This window comes from Cyprinodon tularosa, unplaced genomic scaffold (assembly GCF_016077235.1).
Source record: "Cyprinodon tularosa strain WSP-4 unplaced genomic scaffold, ASM1607723v1 ctg214, whole genome shotgun sequence".
NCBI classification, from domain to species: domain Eukaryota; kingdom Metazoa; phylum Chordata; class Actinopteri; order Cyprinodontiformes; family Cyprinodontidae; genus Cyprinodon; species Cyprinodon tularosa.
In genome coordinates this window covers 870,428-889,264 of record NW_024038796.1, presented here as the reverse complement: position 1 = coordinate 889,264, position 18,837 = coordinate 870,428, and the positions used below count along the sequence as shown (strand labels likewise).

Genomic DNA, 18,837 nt, shown 5'->3' with positions numbered 1-18,837 from the left:
AAGTTTTACTAGATGGCACAAGTGCGAAAAAAATTAAAAAAAATCGAATTATAATATATTCCCATGTCTATTGAATGGTTTTATCCTCGTAAAGCTATGGTGTAGTATAAACCCGCATGCACAGTGCACCTTAAAGGTATTCATACCCCTCAAACCTTTTTACATTTTGATATGACAAAATCACAAACTTCTTTTTAATAAGTTTTTATTCCTGTCCTAATTACTTATTATTGTTATTAAGTGTTTTAGTTGCTTTCCCTTACAGGAAATACACTCAGTGTCTGAGAGCCATGTGTTGATTTAAAGCAGGTGCATATTCTGATGAATTTTAACGACAATTTCCAGAACACCACTGAATCAAGTTTCCCCACTGTGCTTTTTATAAAACCGCGTTGCGATCACGGCACAAAGGAAATTTCCAGTGATTCATGTCAGTGTGTTGAATGAACGGCGTTGCCATGTGTGCTGTGTAAACTCGACCCCCATCTGTGTTTCCCTTCAAAGCAGGTAAAGCCCAGATGGTATGATTGCAAAGAGCTGTGTTTTGTCTCTGGCACTTCTTGAAACACTGATTGACAACAAATTTAGGGGAGGACAACACATTGTTTTATTGTTAATATGTTCCATATTAATAGAAGGAGGTTGGCTTGCATTGCATATTTTTGTTTTACTTGTCCTACCCAAGTGATAAGAGATGACTGATTAAGTGGGAAAGCTATTCAGCAGCTGCTGCGCAACACTCAGAAAGACATGAGCAGCTTTTCATAAGTAAATGGAAACCTTGTAAGCAATCCTGAAAAAATCTTAGATTATGTCAAATTCTCCATCAACATACTGATCTGAACTACATAAAAAACGTTCCTTATTTTTGAGAGCAAAAATAGCCTCTCTTTGATCAAGTGATAAACACAAAATTACTGTCAGTGTGTGGTCTGAGAAAGAGCCTTTCATCACCAACTGCTGTATTGTGATTTCCTTTATTGCACCATCTTTTTCCATTTTTGAGAAGTGACCTCATCAGGGAGATAGTATGCTGCCACGTTTAAATCCAGACACGTTACGTCACCTGGTCAGATTCCTTCTGCTTTTCATTCTGGCTCAAATTAATCTGCCTGTCACCTTTTGCCTCCTGGTCTTGAGCTAACACCCAGCTGCGGGATGAAGGATAGAAACGACACAGCATTAGTGTTGCTCTTTGGATTGACAATATCAGATACAGTACAGCATCACAAGGAAGATACCAATCAGTAAATAAGTTATGTAACGCTGAATACAGACATAAATGAAAAGAAGCTCTGTTCCACTTGTCACAGCTGGCCTTGACAGTTTCTAGGGGAACAGCTCTGTTTTTACATGTGAATTGTAGGCTCCGTTTTGATAGTGGCAGTAGTACAGAAGTTTTTCTTGCGAATTAGGGACATAATGGCTGGAAAAACACTGTTGCATTTATAAGACTAGAGTTATCAGCAATCCAGTAGATAACGTAGGCTGTTTTTACTGGAGAAGACAATGGGAAACGAGGGCTTTGCGTGGAGATGGAGGGGCCTAAGGCTGAGTGTACATAGTGATCTAAGAAATGGCTTGGTTACTTTACACCCACACCAATCTCCGTCACACACACACACTCATACACATATAACAGGCCTAAGCCAATGAAATTTGTGGGAATTTGGCTGAGACCAATGAGAATACGAGGTACTGTCACATACTTCAAAAGCTTGAGATACAAGGTATATGTTCAAAACAGGAAAACAAGAATTAGCTGCACAAGTGTATATATTTATTTGCAGTGCCTCGGGGATTTGTTTCATGCCCCTGCACGGGACTTCTCAGTTGGTTTTAAGCTGGTATATGTACATTCCTTTCTCGTTCTCAGGCCCTCATTCTGGTCTGCATCTCTTGGATCACCCCTGCTGTATTCCAGCCACGTCTGAGGTCAGTTCTTTTTCTGTTTGTTTACTGAACAGAGTAGCTCAATACACTGAGTCCCTAAAAGGTTATTTCACAATTCCTACATTTAAACAAAACACCAAACAAACAATATAAAAAATGTTTTATTTAAAAAAAAAGTCGCTTAGATTAGTTTTCTGTTGCTTGAACAGCTAACAGCAGTCTTTCATAATCATTTAGTGAACTTATTTAGTGAACTTATACTAACTTAATAACTGGAACACATTGCTCCACTCCAGGGTATACATATGTAGGGAATCAGGGTGGGCATATTGCCGGCATGGGAGGTAGGTCAGTCTATCGGGCTTTGCTTTCAATGCTCATGCCCAGCTGTTGCTGGAATGCATTTAGACACTTAGGTGTTAGGGTGGGAGAGGTGAGGAGGCACACGTACCTTTCCCTCAGTGTTAAACACACGGTAGTACAAAAGGCAACAATACTACATCGCCGCAGGAGAGGGGGTGGCATGGGGTCTCTTAAACTTCTGTATTCCCCGCTCTGCCTGAGGATGGGGCTGGGCCCTTGGGGTTGGTCTTTGCTGGGTTGGACTCTGGACTCTATTGCCTTTGGTTCTTGTCCAATGGCCTCTATGTCTTGTCGGAACACTGGGATGGGGGGATGCTGTTTCCTGGCGTGGGGGTCTGGGACATTCTCTAGTTCTGCCCCATCCTTGCGGGGAAGTCGGCTGGCTTATGTAGCTGTACGGCAGATGAGATAAAATAATCTGCCAAGATGCATCTCAGCTTGTGGTGTGGGTCTGCCAGGCTGCCTGACCTGACCCTGCGAGCGGCCTGTGCCTGCAGTCATATGAGGGGACGCTGGCAGTGACTGGCGTCTTGGCTTGGGTGGTTGGTGTGCTGTACAACAGGTTTAAGCATGACGGAAAATGGATGGATGGATGGAAGTTCTTTCACAACTGCAGCTTTATTGTCAATGCCAATCTTTTGGAATCATCAGAGGTTTATTATTAAAAGATTATTAAATCACCTGATTGCTATTTACAGCATGTCTAATTAGCTGTTTATGACGTGTTTTTGTTGGGAGTTGATTGAGTCAAGAGGAGCCAAGCAGGAACTGACATCCATCAGAGCAGTGCTCTGTAACACCAAAATCCCAGATTCACCATTACCAGTGTTCCTTGGTTCACTTATCTGCATCAGAGCACTACCTGTCTGATCTGTAAACGGTTTTCCATGCTTGCAACAAAATTGGCAGCAGTTTGGAGATTCAATCCAGTCCTTAAATCTATCTTTGCACTCCTCCAATTTTTCCAGTTCTGCAATCACACTTTTTCACTCACTCCTAACTTGGTTGTCGGCTGCATATTTAGCATGCCTTACCTGGGAAATGCCTTTCCAAATTACTTTTTTTATTATCCTTCCACATTGATAATGAAAGCAAATGATTTGGTCCATTGTTTTAATCCTCTGTTCTCATCAGCCATCTTCCTTTTTTCCCTGCTGCGGATTGCCAACCCCTGGTTTAGAGCATATCCCATTAATAGATGTAATCTTATCAGTTGTGATTACCTAATGACACAAAACCAGTGTAACTCATTTTAAAGGATTCTCTTCTGATAACTAGGTTTACTTTAGGGCATATTAGAATTCCCCGAGTAGATTTTTAAATTGTGCTTTGAAGACAAATATTGCCATGTACTATTGATCTGGTGTGACTTGAAAGAAAATAAATTCTTACCATATAATTCATTCTGTCAGTAACAAAAGATGGATTCTTTGTTGGCTCTACATTTGTATTTAATTTGAATAATCTGATTATGTGTTGTATTTATATACAAATGTCCAAGATGGGAAGACAATGACTTGGAAATAAGGTTCTGCTCTTTAGATAAAGGGAACTTTTTGGTGTTTTCCTTCTTACTGTGTCTCTTGTTTTCTCAGGGCACAGAGCCAAAACTCATATTTCATTAATCCTTTCCCAGCCCGGTGCTGACTCAAACCGATGATTTGTGGGAAAAGAGGATGTTTCATATTATCATCACTTTACCCACCATTCTGGTACCGTGATTTATAACTCTCCACAGCTGAGAAAAACACTAGGAAATTGTTTCTGTGTGTTTCGGACAATATTCATTTACTTCAAAGGGGAGAACTAGGTCAGACATCATTGCAAACTGGTTAGTGGCAGGAGAGAAAATTGAATTAACAGATATGGAAAGAAAATCCACCAGGTTCTCAATAAATACAAAGAACAGAATATTCTTTTATACTACCTCTGGATCACTCTTATCTGTCCCACTAATGCAAAGGGCTTTTAAGGATTTATTTTATTACAGAAAAGTCAGATGGTGCTGGATTTAATGCAAAATATCTGGACGTCTATGAATATTCTTCAGGAAACAAAAACCACAAAAACCTCTATGAGCAATATTCCTTGTGAAAACACTGGAAAAGAGTTATATCCTCTTGTTACAGAGCACATAAAATCATTAAATGATTTGAGGTCTAACATGGCAAAGCATAAATTGCATAAACAAAAATATAAGCCAGACATCTAATCTCTTAGACCACATGGCTTCATTTATCAGCAGGTAAGAAGACCAAGAAAACATGGTTTCCTTCAGGAAACATTTATCAAGCACATTTTCATACAAGAAATCCTCAAAAATCATTACCATGCAAAAGAAGAAGTCTACTTTTTGCATCCTCACCAAAGTCTGTATTCACTTCCTCTGAAAAAAGTGTCTTACCGTTAAAATGTAAAGAGTGGTGAGGCAAACCAATTTATCTTTCTTTAAAAGAAATTAACAAAGCCCAGCACATGAAAGCATGTTTTGTTTTGCCCATCGATTGGATCAGCTCAGGTTTTAGTTATCCATACTAAAAGGTTGAGCCTAAAGGCTGACTTATACTTAGAAACTAGATTGTCTGCAAACTAGATTGTCTGCGTGTGTGTCGCAGTGAAAGCAAATGTGTCCCTGCCGCAGACACTCTGGTGCACCTCTCTAAAATTGTAGGTGACCACAGACAGTGCCGCAGACAAGAGGCCTCTGATTGGTCAAATCTACAGCCGCTCTACACCATATGTATTTCCTGTTTGGTACTTTATTGGCTTGTTTTGTTTGTATGACCGCCAACGCTGGGACCCTTTTTCCACCTGCTGATGAAGGTTCTCAGTCATCCAGGTCATAGTCATTCCGTCATTCCGTAAAAATTCAAAAAATATCCACTGGACTTGGTTTTCAAGATTTGAAGACGTTTCGCCACCTCTCCAGGAATTGAGAAAGCTTCCTGGAGAGGTGGCAAAACGTCTTCAAATCTTGAAAACCAAGTCCAGTGGATATTTTTTGAAATTTTCCGCCTGGATCCCCGCTCTTTTTTGCCCTCATGTCCCTCCGTTGTCAGATAAAGTTGTCCCCACTTCTTCACCGCCTCGGTCGTATCTAGACACACAGCTAGTTTGTGATTGTCCCTCTTGTGTTGTGGCATGGAATAACATAGCGCAGACCACACTTCAATATTGGGTGTAAATCCAAAATATCTGCAACAAGCTCACTGCGAGACACTGCTGCGGGAAGAATAACTATCCCTTTAGTGTGACAAGTCACTTTCTAAAGTTTTCTCACTTCACTCATTCTGGAGTCTAGAGTCTGTAACACATTTAGACAATTGATTATTTGATGTTGGTAATACTAGATTTTCAAAAAATGTCATTAAACAATAAAAAATAAATAAAACACCTCTTAAAATGCTTCAGGAAATTTGACAGCAATTCAATATCAATATGCTAGTAAATGGCTGAAGACATTTTATTCCTCTCCTGAAAATATTGAACAATTGCTGAGGGAGAAACTCTAATTGGTTTGGAAGAGCACATTTAAATTTATATGGAGAGCATAAACTTATAGCAAAATTAAAGTAATGAATGAATTATTCACATAAATGTACTAACATTAAATAATACAGAAGAAGAATTCATGCGCTTGTAAGAACGAGGGTTTGAGCTATATGGGGAAGAAGGGAAACTTATGAGTCTTCCATGAAATTGTCATGATCGTAGCGCTGATGACTTGTCTGATTACGCAATTCGTTCACCTGCCTATCTCCACCCAGTTCTCATTACTGTTCATCTGATCCACCTGCTTGAGCCTCTATTTAATCAGTGTTCAACCAGTCTTCAGTGATTCAGCCTTTTGGTTGAGAGTGTTTCTGATTGCCTGATCCAGTCTGCATCTGGACCTCTGAGCCTCAACTTTTCCCGTTCTGATCTGTTTGCCTCACCTGTCTTCAGACTGCTGTGGGATTTCTACCTGTCTGTTAACCGAACCTGGAACTCCTGCCTGGAACTGTTCTGAATTTCCCTTCAGCACCTCTTCATATGTCTGATCTCCTGGCTCGGTCTCCCGAGCACATCCTCGAACACCTGCTTTGGCTTCACCCTCTGGATTATCCTGGCTTCCTTCATCTTGGAGAAATCTGTCTGTCTGCTCAAATACTGGGACCTACTGTTCTTAGCCTTAACAGAACTTAGAGATTGAAAAAACAACTGCTCAACCTATTCAATGTGTATATGATGCAGAACCATCACTGATTAATTGAGACAGCATACTGTATATATACAAATATGTTGGAAGATTTATTATAACAATTTACTTATTCATTTGTTTGATACGTGATTATTGTAGATTGACCCTAAACTTGTCACCTCTCATATCTTACCCCCACACACCTTTGTTTACAGTTGGATCCTCTCTTTTGACATAAATTGCTTTTTAAACTACTTTCTAAAACTATCCTTCCCATCCAAAATATGAACATTTTAATCTTCAAACTTATCAGTGCTGTATCCTTGGGATGACACCGCTTCTTTCTGAGGGTTTGGTTCTGATGTGGTTCAGGATAATATTTGGAAACAATCTTTCGACTTTCTTCCAAATTCCAGGACTTTAAAGGATGGCAATTTTCTTAACTCTAACACACCCAGTCAAATAAGCAGGAGAACCTGATTGCATGCTGAGGAAGTAATTTAGTCAGACACATCTAAAAGGTGCAGGACACCAGATCTAAAGGACCCAGATTGCCGAACCCTGGCCTAGGGTGTCCAAACTATCATATGAGACATTGTTTAATACTCATCTCTTAGGAAAGAACAGAAGATTAAATGGGCTGTACCTGACTGTATCTTCTTCTTTGTAAAAGCAAACAGTAACAGTTAATGACACTCATTGCATTGAGCAAGGCTTCTTAAAAACTGCCTTGATTGTTGCTTTTGCAAAACTTTCGACATAACTGTAATTCCTTCAAGCCTCAATATGACCATAGGTATAAACCCAGTCCTGTTTAGTTTGCATACATCTACAATTTGCTGTCTCAAAAGTGAGCCTCCAGCTAAATTTATTTTCCACATTGTCTTTGATAAGAACTTAAAACTAACCAGGCTATGGTCCTGACTGCATATTTTATTCATGTTAGTCCTCTTTTCAGAAATAGTCTGTGTTTTGCATAACAAAAGTTAAAGTCTAGTTTTAGCAGATCACTGAACTTTCCCTGCGTACGTGCAGAAATCAGGTCTTCTCCATCAAAGCTCAGTCAAAGCTTACTTCATGCTTGGCTGGGGAAACAGGTTGACAAACATAAGACAAATGACCAGTCACTGTAAAATGACATGAATGGTGTGAAGTAGAGCAAACATTAAAAGGGGTTGTCATACGCATCGGCAATGTTTCCTGAACCTGACATCTCATCTCTGGGAAGTAAAATACCATTTTGGCCAGCAAAGTGCTTTAATGTGAAGTCAGCGCTGAAATGCAGTGGGAGGATAATGCTTTCTCCTGCTTTGAGCCTGATTTCAAAGACCCTTCAGATTTTCCTGTACATTGTCAAGGAAAATTACTGCAAAGGAATAAATCAGAACTCATGCCTTACAAATGATTTTAGACTGATTACTCAATAAAACTTCAAGCTGTCTGGAGGAAATGCAGTCTGGAGGAAAATGTATTATACCCAAGTTTAACTTTGCAGAAAAGGAATTTCAACAAGCAACAGCTAGAGAATATGGTGTATAAACAACAAGCAATTCACTGGTGAAGATTCTCAGTCATCTAGGTCATAGTCATTCCAAAAAACAATCAAACAATTGACTGGACAATGCATGTTTTCAAAACAAAAAACAAGGCTTTAATGGGTTGCTGTATAAAACCTTGAACTCAAGGTTCACGGTTGACATTTTGAATTGGAAAATCTTCCTGGATGGAAAGTGAAACGTCCTTATAACTTGGAAACAAAGTCCAGTGGACTAAAACTAAAACTCAAATTCCAACCTGAGCTAGATCAATTCAGAGTTGAGCATGTAAGTTAGTTTGTTAAACCTGCTTGTAAAATAGGCCTGAGGGTACTAAAAAATTAATTATTCATTATTTACTTCAGTGACAGTCTTAATAAAATCGATAAACATTTAAAATAATTGTAGGACCACATGTAGAAAAAATGCCTATGTTTTTCGAATCACAGGTTATCAAACAGTACTACTAAACTGAAGGCCAGGTGACAGATAGGTTTTAATTTTATTTTTTGGCTTGTTATTATTAAAAGATTACTCATAGTTGTAATCTTTTTACTTCTGATTACTCATAGTTGGTGTCATTTTTTTCTTTTTATATGGGATGGGGACTTGATTTTGGCCAGAGGTGGATAATCCAGGTCCAAAAAGTTAAACTTTCGCCTTGTTTTCCTTCATCCTGTGCACTTAACTTGGTGATTAGCCGCTCAGGAGATTATTTTGCATTGCGGAGCTAGAAATGCAAATGGTTTGTACTGATCTCTGTATAGTTCTTTTACTTTGTGGACCTGGATTGTCCACCTCTGTTTGTGGGGGCAGCATTCTCAGTACAGACTCCCAGACTTCTGTCCCCACAAACAAATAGGCTCCCAGGTTTGGCTACTTTTAACTGAGCAACTGTACTGTAGTTTAAGAAGAAAAAAAAACCACTCCCTTATTGCCAGTGAAATGTGCAGCAAAAAGCACCCAATCAGGATAGTATAGGCAATATAGGCTTCTTTCAGCCAGCTGCCCAGCAATGTGCATCAACAAGTTGGGTCGGGGCAGCACTGAACTACTAAATGCTCAGGACACACAAAGAAAGCTCCATCTCTCTCTTCACTATCTTGCATATCATTAAAAACACTTGAAACCGAGAAAATTGCACAGCCATTTTGACCTCATAAATCCTAAAAACGTGTTTATTCAGCCAACCCTGATCACGATGATGGAGAATATGTTTTGTTAGCAGTTTCTGTTAGAACATATGCAGCCCTATATGCAGAAAAACGTTCTGTTAGTGTATGCGCTGTAGTAGTGGTTAAAATGTGACTCACTTTGTTTTGATATGGTAAATACACACTTATTGTCATGTGTTTTAAATTTAGATTTTTTTTTTTCCATATGTACTGTCATACCTTCAGGTCAGCTGTGGATGTCAACCAATCAGGGCCCTGGTTGAGCCCATCCTTCTGATGCTTTCAACCAATTTAAAGTAAAACATTTGAACTGAAAGTAATAAAAGAAGGCAGTTCCTCAAAAGCATGCAAGCTAGAACCATTATTCTCAGGAAAAGGTTGAGCACACCTGCTAGGTCGTCAAAAACTGACAGAGACATTATTGTTTTGTTTTTTTTCTATTTGATGCATATATGCTCCTCTATTTAATGCACATATCCATGTGTTCCAGATAGAACCTGCTACTCCTTCTAGTGATGTTTAAGGAGAAAATCTTTACGCCACTGCTTGGACCATGACTTAACACCAGTGGAGACAGAAGGATAAACAGCACTGCTGAGAGCAGATTAGTAATGATTTTAGGTTTCAGAAATAATGAGTTACATTGTTATATTGTATTTTCAAGATTGGTTATAATAAATAAGAAGATGAGATCAGTCCTTCCTGTCCTGACCTTATGTTCAGCCCTCAACAGAAAATTGCCTAATTGTTAAATACTGTACATAGTAAATGCACTCATAGTGATGTAAAAGGACAGAAACACCAAATCAATACCAAGCTCAATTATAGTCTTACCTCCATTCTTGTGCGCAACAGCTGAGTTGAAGAGGCAGATCAATATTTTGGTGTAATTGATCATTCCAAGTCTTTGGGTCCTATTTAGAAGATGAAGGTCTAGTGTGAATATGTTGGACGTTAATGTTCCTAAATCCAGAGGTGTCAACAAAGTATTTGTACTTTGTTACTGTACACTTTTTAGGTATCTGTACTCCATTACGTATTTTTCCTCGTATTTCTGACTTCTACACATTGCATTTTCACACAAGTATCTGTACTTTCTAATCCTTAAATTTTTAAAACAAACGTTACTCGTTACTCTTGGCTTCGGTTTAATGTTTATAAATATTAATTTCACGTCACGTGCGCCATCCATTGCAGATCATTGGCTCCATCCACATCTAGTGAAAACTAGTGTAATTGAATGGGTCATGTAACGCAAACACTCATTGGTTAGCTAAAGGAAATCAACAGAAGCAAGCAGGTGTTCTTCAATCTAAACGCAAATTGTCTATGCCATGCTACAATGTCGGATTCAGAAAAGATGTTGAAATGTCTGAAAGGTCGGACACAGGCGAGAGCGTATCGGGAGATGGAGACGGAGAGCAACAAGACCTTCCTCATCCTTGGCCCTATCTCAAAGAAATTTTCAAAATAGTCGTAAAATTTTGCTTTCAGTTCATATAGTGGCATCTGGCTGGGTTTTTTTTAAAGGTTACTTTATACTTTTATACTTTAAGTAGTTTTTAGAGCACATACTTTTTCACTTTTACTTGAGTAAAGAGGTCAAGTTGATACTTTAAGTGTTTTTAAACTGCAGTATCTATACTTCTACTTAAGTAACAAATGTGTGTATTTTTTTTTTACAAATTTACTTTGCAATACACCATATGCAAACCAATAAAATAAGTTTTAAAATAATTCAAACAATTTACAATGTAATCTATGAATAAGGCGGATACCTTGCTGATGTTTGTTTTTGAAAATCTTAGTCTGACTATGCATCCACAACCGGAAATACATTTTTCAGGGTTCACACAAATGTTTACCAGATATGCTGATAATTGCTGAGCATTAGTATAAATAGTACATTCTAAGAGCTTGATACTGGATGATTCTTTGGAATTATAGACTATTAAAAAAACTAATATCCAGATTTATTGAAGCACTATCAGATAAAAAAAAACACCACTGTTAATTAAACTCTCTGCTGCTTTTTTAGATATATAATGGGCCACTTGAATGCTTCTCTTTTTTGTCTGCCATTTTATTCTGGACAGCCATTGCACACTGATTTGCAATAAAGAACATTAAGAACCAATAAAACAACTTTTTATAAAAGTTTGGCTGTTAACGATTGACAAAGTCTTATACGATACGTTAAGAGACAAGTGATCAATAACTCATACTACTTCATATGAATTATTGAAAGTAATTTTAACTCATTAATAAACTTCTTTTGGAATGCCTTGGGCATTACAGTGAGAATTAAGGAAACAGCCCTAGGCTGGTTTAAATCTTATTTATCTGGCAGATTTCAACTTGTTCATGTTAATCATAAGTGTTCCTCGTGCTCCAGGGACATCTGTGGAGTACCACAGGGATCAATGCTAGGGCAGAATATCTGTACTATATACTGTATATGCTCCCAATTACAGCATGAGATTAATTTCCACCGTTGTGCTAATGAAACATCTAAATGCAGAAAAAACATAAGTTGTTGTCTTTGGAACAGTGTTGCTGAAAAACAAGCTGATTAGTCTTTATTATCAGGAAGTCTACAAACTATAGTTAAAAGCCTTCAGCTGATCCAAAATGCTGCAGCCAGAGTTCTGATGAAAATTATGAAGAGAGAGATCAAATTTCTTCTATCTTAGATTCTCTTTGTTGGCTTCCTGTTAAATCCAGAATATAATTTAAATTCCTCCTTCTTACATGTAAAGCCTTAAAAGGCCAAGCTCCGTCTTATATCAGAGACATGATTGTTCCTTATGTCCCTAACAGAGCAGTCTTGGAATTTCTGAAAGTGGAATGGGAGACAGATCTATTAGTTATCAGGCTCCTCTCCTGTGGAACGAACTATCGCTGCTATAGGCTTAGACTGCTGGAGGAGATAGGGACCCCCTTTTTATCATTCTGCTTTAATTTACCTCTACTCTCCCTCACTCTACCTCATTGTGCTCTCTCTGCTTTTTATCTCACAGTAGCTTCATCTGGTCTGTTCCCATCAGGCTGTGAAACCATCTCTGAAGAGAGAAATATAATTTGTGCTGCTGTCATAAACACCTTTGTTTAAAGATGTTGGAGTCGTCAACACCTTTGTTTATAGTTGTTCCAGTTTGCCTCATTTTTCAATGTAGTCCTGTTTCTCTTACTGTTACTAACTGTATGTTCTCTTTCATCCTCTGACATTAGAATTGGCTCTGCGCTTGTCTACCTCGCTGTCTGTTTCATATATGGGTCCACCCGTGGAGCTAGTTAATGTATGTATTGTACTGTATGTCTGCTTCTGTCTCCTTGAACCTTAGTCGGTTTCTGCAGATGACACTGAGCCTGGTTGTATTGGAGGCGTCTTCCTTAAAAGGTTTTCCCTGTTCACTATCACAACATACATGCTTAGTGTGAGGGATAGCTAAAGACTCAACAAATCGATGCAATCAGCTAGTTTTCCTTAGCTAGAAAACTTTGAACCAATCTGACTGTATGATCTGTTTGAATTGTCTCTGTAAAGTGACTTGAGATGACGTGTTGTGAAATCCCTCGATATATAAAGTGAATTGAAACTGAATTGAATTGAATTATTTCAATAGAGACAAAAAGTGTGCACAGATACAGTTTTAAAAATATAGAACAATAGGTGTTTTTAGGCATCTTAGCTGGACATTGTTGTAGTTTTCAATAAATATATTGGCACTTAAGATCTTATTGCATTTTTAAGAGGGTATTTGTTTACTTCCATGCTGCAGTATTGGGACCATGTGAAAACTGAGCTCCAATGTCAGTATTTGTATTCTGGAGTCTTTTATGAGGTTAAATTATTGTGATAACTTTAATCCAGTTAACGATTATCGAAAAATAACTTCAAAACATTCTTCTAGATGCAGAACCCTTTTAAATCTTAATAGTTGTGAACACTAAATTAATTTAATTCCATGGGTAATCATTCACAAGGAACACTGATGTTGTTGAAACAGATACAGCTTCCTGATGTGGTCTGGTTTTCATGAGGAAAATGCTTAGCTAATATTACTAAGTGGGCTCTATGATTTCACATTTATGTGGTGCATTTAAGCGTCAATTTCAGAAAGCTTGCCAAAATATCTGAAGGCCGGAAATAGCGATATGCGGAAAAAAGGGCAATAAATCATTGAGAAGGGTCTTCCAGTAAAGCAAAATGCTAAAAAAATATAACGCTGAGAAAAAAGGGGGTAATTTTTCATGTACGTTTAGATACAAAAAAACTTGTCATTCACATTTCTCCTCCTTTCAAAGGCATAACTTCCTTTTATAGCAAAATAGTTTTGAAGGTGATGAAAAAATTTTTTCATTATGATTGGGTTTGTCATTTCTTATATATACAGAGCCAAATATTTTTATACGTAGTTTTCCTTTGTAGCACAGACGTTTCATCAAAGCATTTGTCCCCAACCCTCTTTCCTGCCTACCCTACTTGTCACTTTGAAATAGCTGTGGCAATCTTCCTGCCCACAGAAATTCACACACATACATAAAAAATCTCCAAAACTTCATAACCTGCTTCTCTTCAGGTCACTAAAACTCAGGAGAGAAAAAAGCCATATGAACCTTAAGATTTCTCCAAAGAGAAAATACGATGTCTGATGTCATGATTATGACAGCTTGTCTGTGGCTTTTTGTTTTTCTTAAAACAGGGTGCTGAAGGATGGCTCTGAAAGACATGCACTGGAAAGGTGCAGCTGTGTAATACCTGAAATTTTTACAAAATGCTGAAATATATTGTTTTTAGGAACCGTTTTTATACAGTTTCCTTTTTTGTAAAAGGTACACAATGATTTTTTTTCTACTAAAGAAAGGAAAGAAAAAAACTAAATGAGAAAATATAAAGTGTACTCTGGGCATATTTATGCACCTTCATAAACTCTGGTTCCTTTTTTCACAATTTAAAGATTCAGAAAACTCCAATCTCACCAGTCCTCTCATTAGTAATCCACCAGTCCATACATTCACCTCTAACATGCATCCACAAACCAAAAATTCTTAACGCAATAACAGACTACAAGTATAATAACATTCATCCATTTGTGCCTATATGGTACTGGTGCCTATCTCCAGCTGTCAGTGGGCGAGAAGCAGGGTACATCCTGGACAGGTCGCCAGTCTATCGCAGGGCAACACAGAGACAAACAGGACAAACAACCATTCACACACACACTAACCTAACAGTCATGTTTTTGGACTGTGGGAGGCAGCCGGAGTACCCAGAGAGAATGCTGGGAATCAAACCCGGAACCTCCTTGCTGCAAGGCAGCAAAAAATAAATAAAAAATGTTATGCATTATCTGTATTTAAAACCTTAACAATCTAGGGGATTGAAAGATTAAATCTTATTCAGGACACTTTTCTCCATAGACTCAGTTGTACTGTGACTCAGAGCATAGTTTTTTATTTTGTTGAGCTGATATATTTTCAATGAATGGAAGCTTCTCTTTTCTTTTGAAAAGTTTGATGTTGCCTGGAATAATGAGTCTTTTATTTACATTTACTCCTCTTCAGTAGCTTTAAAATCTTTCCATTTGTTTTACCTTTAGATATCCTTTAGACCTCATACAGTAGACGCACCACATTTTAGACACTGCTCACTTTTACTTGTTAACTAAGAGCAATTTTAAACCTCTTTTTAATAAGTTAGATATTACCTGTTTAATTTAAAATGTTTTGATGTGTTTCCAGACGCAAACATTTATTATTATGTCTGTCTGCTTTTGTCATGTGCGGATGTTCATTGTAGAGCCAGCTGACTGATATGCAACAATTTATTTTCAAAGCTATTCATGTCACATGTGACCCATGACTTTTGTTAGTCATGTTTATTTTTGCTTGCATCAAGGTTGAACCAAAGGACAGAATTTAATTCACCCTAACATAAAAAAAAAGTTAAGCAGGGTTTTGATACCATTGTGATGCATCCAGCCTGAAAAGTCAACAGAGAGAAGTAAACATGTCTAGTTTTTACTTCCACTTAGGTCATTTTCTTTTTATTTATTTACTTATTTTTGGTCATACCATTTTTGATTGATCTCCCTTGTAACTTTGAAATTAAAAGGAAATAATTTTAATGGGATTACAGCTGATGTTCCGACGATGCCAACGATATCTGACTGTGCAGTAACGGCCGATACCGATACCATACCGATACCAATTGTTTGAAATTGATGTGTGTGTGTTTGTGTATATAAATGAAGAATTTCATACTACTTGGATGTAAAATATTTGCCATCGTGGCTTTATCAAGCGGCGGCCTACCTTTGTGAAGCAGGAAAAAGACAAAAAGTACAAAGTAAATCCAGTAAAACTTTTTATGGCCTACCTGGAATGGGTGACAATAGTTGAATAAACTTTTGGCTCTAAAATGGTACCGATGCCCTATTTGTTGGTACTCGCCAAAGCCGTTACAACCATTTTAGAGCGGGATCGGGGGCCCTGTCTGATACTGGTCTGATACTGGTATCGGTATCATTGCAACACTAATTACAGCAGGTGTATCTTTTTTATAATGACAGAATATCTTTTTGCATGTTTCTATATTTTGAGTTCTTTAATTTTATCTTAAAAGATCACCCATTTAATAGGTCATGTCTCTAGAGGTCACTTCAATGCATAAACATCAATACCAGTCAGAGGAGCAAGTTAGGACATTTTATCCTTCACAAGAAAAAAAAACCTCTTGGGAAGTCCCCATGTGTCCGTGCTAGTGCAGCATTTGTTTATAATGGTTGTTGGGTATCTCACAACAATAAAAAAAAAAGTTATAACTACAGGATAAGTGAAGGATGAGCTGCTAGAATTTTTTAACAGGGCTACATGAACACAATGTTATGATTTGCATCAATAGAGAAATCAAACTTCTCTGTTCTTGCTGAGTTTGTTCAAGACAAAAATCAATTCCCTGAATTTCATATATATAACCATTTCTGCCCTTTGTACAGATCTTTCCATCTTTATAAAAACTTGGAAAAGTGCTGTAATTTGATAAAAAAAAAAAAGTAAAACATAGAAGGATTGAAAATATAAAGGAGACTAAAAGTATAATTTAAAATGTGTGGTAAACAAAGAATTTAACAGAAAGTATCTCTTTATGCTTCCATGTACAACTGTGGCATACTTATATACATAAATATATTTTCTTCCAACTTCCTACAGTGACAAAATGAAACATGGGACCCTAATTTTTAACATAGATTTATATAGAATAATTGTATATTATGATCTATAAACAACTGTTATTTGTACATATTGTGTTTTTTAGCTTATGCAAGTGGCATTATGTGGGAGAAATAAAAATAAACTCTAAAATTAATTGTTTGTTGTTCTGGCTTGTACAGTCATTGTGGATACTGCTAGCGTGATAGTCTCTCCTCAAGAAGGGTAATCCCTAAAAAGTTACCGATTAAGAATTAGGCTGTCCACAAAGTGCTGTATCCAAGCTTATTAATAGAAAGTTGAGTGGAAGGACAAACTTTCATGAAAAAGGTTCAGAAGTGCCAAGGAAATTAGACTTGAGAAGAATCTAGAGAAAGGTCCCTTTAAGAGTTTGGGTAGATTTATAAAATGTGAACTGCAGTTGAAACGTGAGCTTAATGAGCCACCACACATACACATTTATATTTCTTTTCATGTTGAGACTTTACATTGACTTACCTTTATGTCTAACTCTGACATTTGCCCTAACCTTATTACCAGTACTGTATATTCCTAACCCCAACCTTAACTTTAAGTTAATTCACATCACATAACATTTCTGTCCTAGGCTGCACTCTGGATTCAGTGGAGGAAGTGGCTAAAAGGAGGGTGCTGTCCAAGCTCACATCCTGGATGTTGTCATGGAGAACACCTTCCTCCCTCTACACCAGACTGTGGAAGAGCTAAGCAGCTCCTTCAAAGAAAGACTTTTACACCCTGTTTGTATAAAGGAGCACTACTACAGGTCATTAATCCCTGGTGCCACCAGACTCTACAATGATACACCCTGTGTAAACACTCTGTGCAATAACCCTGTATAATAATCCTGCTATATATATATATATATTTTTTTTTTTAAAGGTATCATATGAGGGTGCACTGTATATACTGTATATATCCCATAATAACAAGTACATTTCTCCACTGTGAGATCAATAAAGTCAATCAATCTTTAAATAGCCTCCCTAACATTAAAAATGGGGTTCCACACAGTTGGAACAGCAAATGGTCCTCAGGAGGTTAAAGGAATAGTACACCCAAAACATGATTAGCCTTCATTTTCTACTCACCCCCATGCTGAACAACACTCTGGAGTACTTTTTTGATATCTCAAATGCATCTGGAGATCTGGGAGGCTTCTTGCTGTCTGCTGACATTCAAATAATGGAGGTCTATGGTGCCCGAGACAGAAAGGTCCATAAAAGTCCACAAAAAATGTGTCAATATTCCTCCATACTGCTCGTCCAATGTATTCCAAGTGTCCTGAGTGGGTAGCATTCAGAATTTACTCGAAATGAAGTCATTTAGAATGTTTTTAGAGCATAAACAGTAGTGTATAGGATTTCCTGAAAGCACGCACCTGCGCGTTCATGACGTTATGGAAGCCGGCAGACCAAACCAGATGAAAGTGCGCATTCAGCGTCTGCTTTGCCAATAATGCAAGCGTAGAAGAAGAAATGTGCTGTTTACCTGTGCAAAGAAAGAAACAACGAAAGAAAAATGTCTGAGGACTTCAGTGTTGAGGAAGAGCATGAGTTCTTTGCTGAGCTGAATGCGCACTTTCGTCTGGGTTGGTCTGCAGCGGTTTCCGTAGCGTCGTGAACGTGCTTTCAGGAAATCCTATACACTACTGTTTATGCTCTAAAAACATTCTAAATGACTTTGTTTCGAGTAAATTCTGGATGCTACCCACTCAGGACACTTGGATTACATTGGACGAGCAGTATGGAGGAATATTGAAACGTTTTTTGTGGACTTTTATGGACCTTTCTGCCTCGGGCGCCATAGACCTCCATTATTTGAATGTCAGCAGACAGCAAGAAGCCTCCCAGATCTCCAGATGCATTTGAGATATCAAAAAAGTACTCCAGAGTGTTGTTCAGCATGGGGGGTGAGTAGAAAATGAAGGCTAATCATGTTTTGGGTGTACTATTCCTTTAAGCTGCCGTCACACCTTGATGATTTAGCCAACGAATGCCTGACATACAAAAACTTTGGCATACAACGCTGGCATACAATGTATAAGTTATGGGTCAGTTTTGTATTAGTTATGAGCATGCTTTAGATTGTTTTATTCATTATTTTTTGCATTAAATAGAAAATTAAGTAGAATCTGGAGTAGTATAATACAATATTTCAATCCCTCCATTGTCTACACCCACTTAATGTTGCAAAGTTGTAGAAGTTGTTTCCTTTAGATTATATTTTGGAAATCTATATAATATTTTGATTTTAGTGTTGAACTTAATTACTGAAATAAGGTTAACTTTTAATGCAAAAAAAAGTTATTGGTATTTTCATGTACATCATATGAAATATTAGAACTCTTTTAACAAGAGAGCCGCTGAAAACATGTTTTTTTTCTAACTGCTTGACTCAGAACTTCATCATCTCTTTCCTCATTCCTGAACAAATGTCTTATCTTTAGAAATGACCA

The 18,837-nt window shown here is 37.6% G+C and overlaps 1 long non-coding RNA gene across 1 annotated transcript; it reads left to right on the top strand.

The window, feature by feature from the left end:
- Positions 1-1,761: 1,761 nt before the first annotated feature.
- Positions 1,762-17,414, top strand: LOC119783932. The gene is made up of 3 exons (XR_005280879.1): positions 1,762-1,935; positions 13,853-13,891; positions 16,969-17,414. It is a non-coding gene; the product is annotated as an uncharacterized LOC119783932 (long non-coding RNA).
- The last annotated feature ends 1,423 nt before the right edge of the window (positions 17,415-18,837 follow it).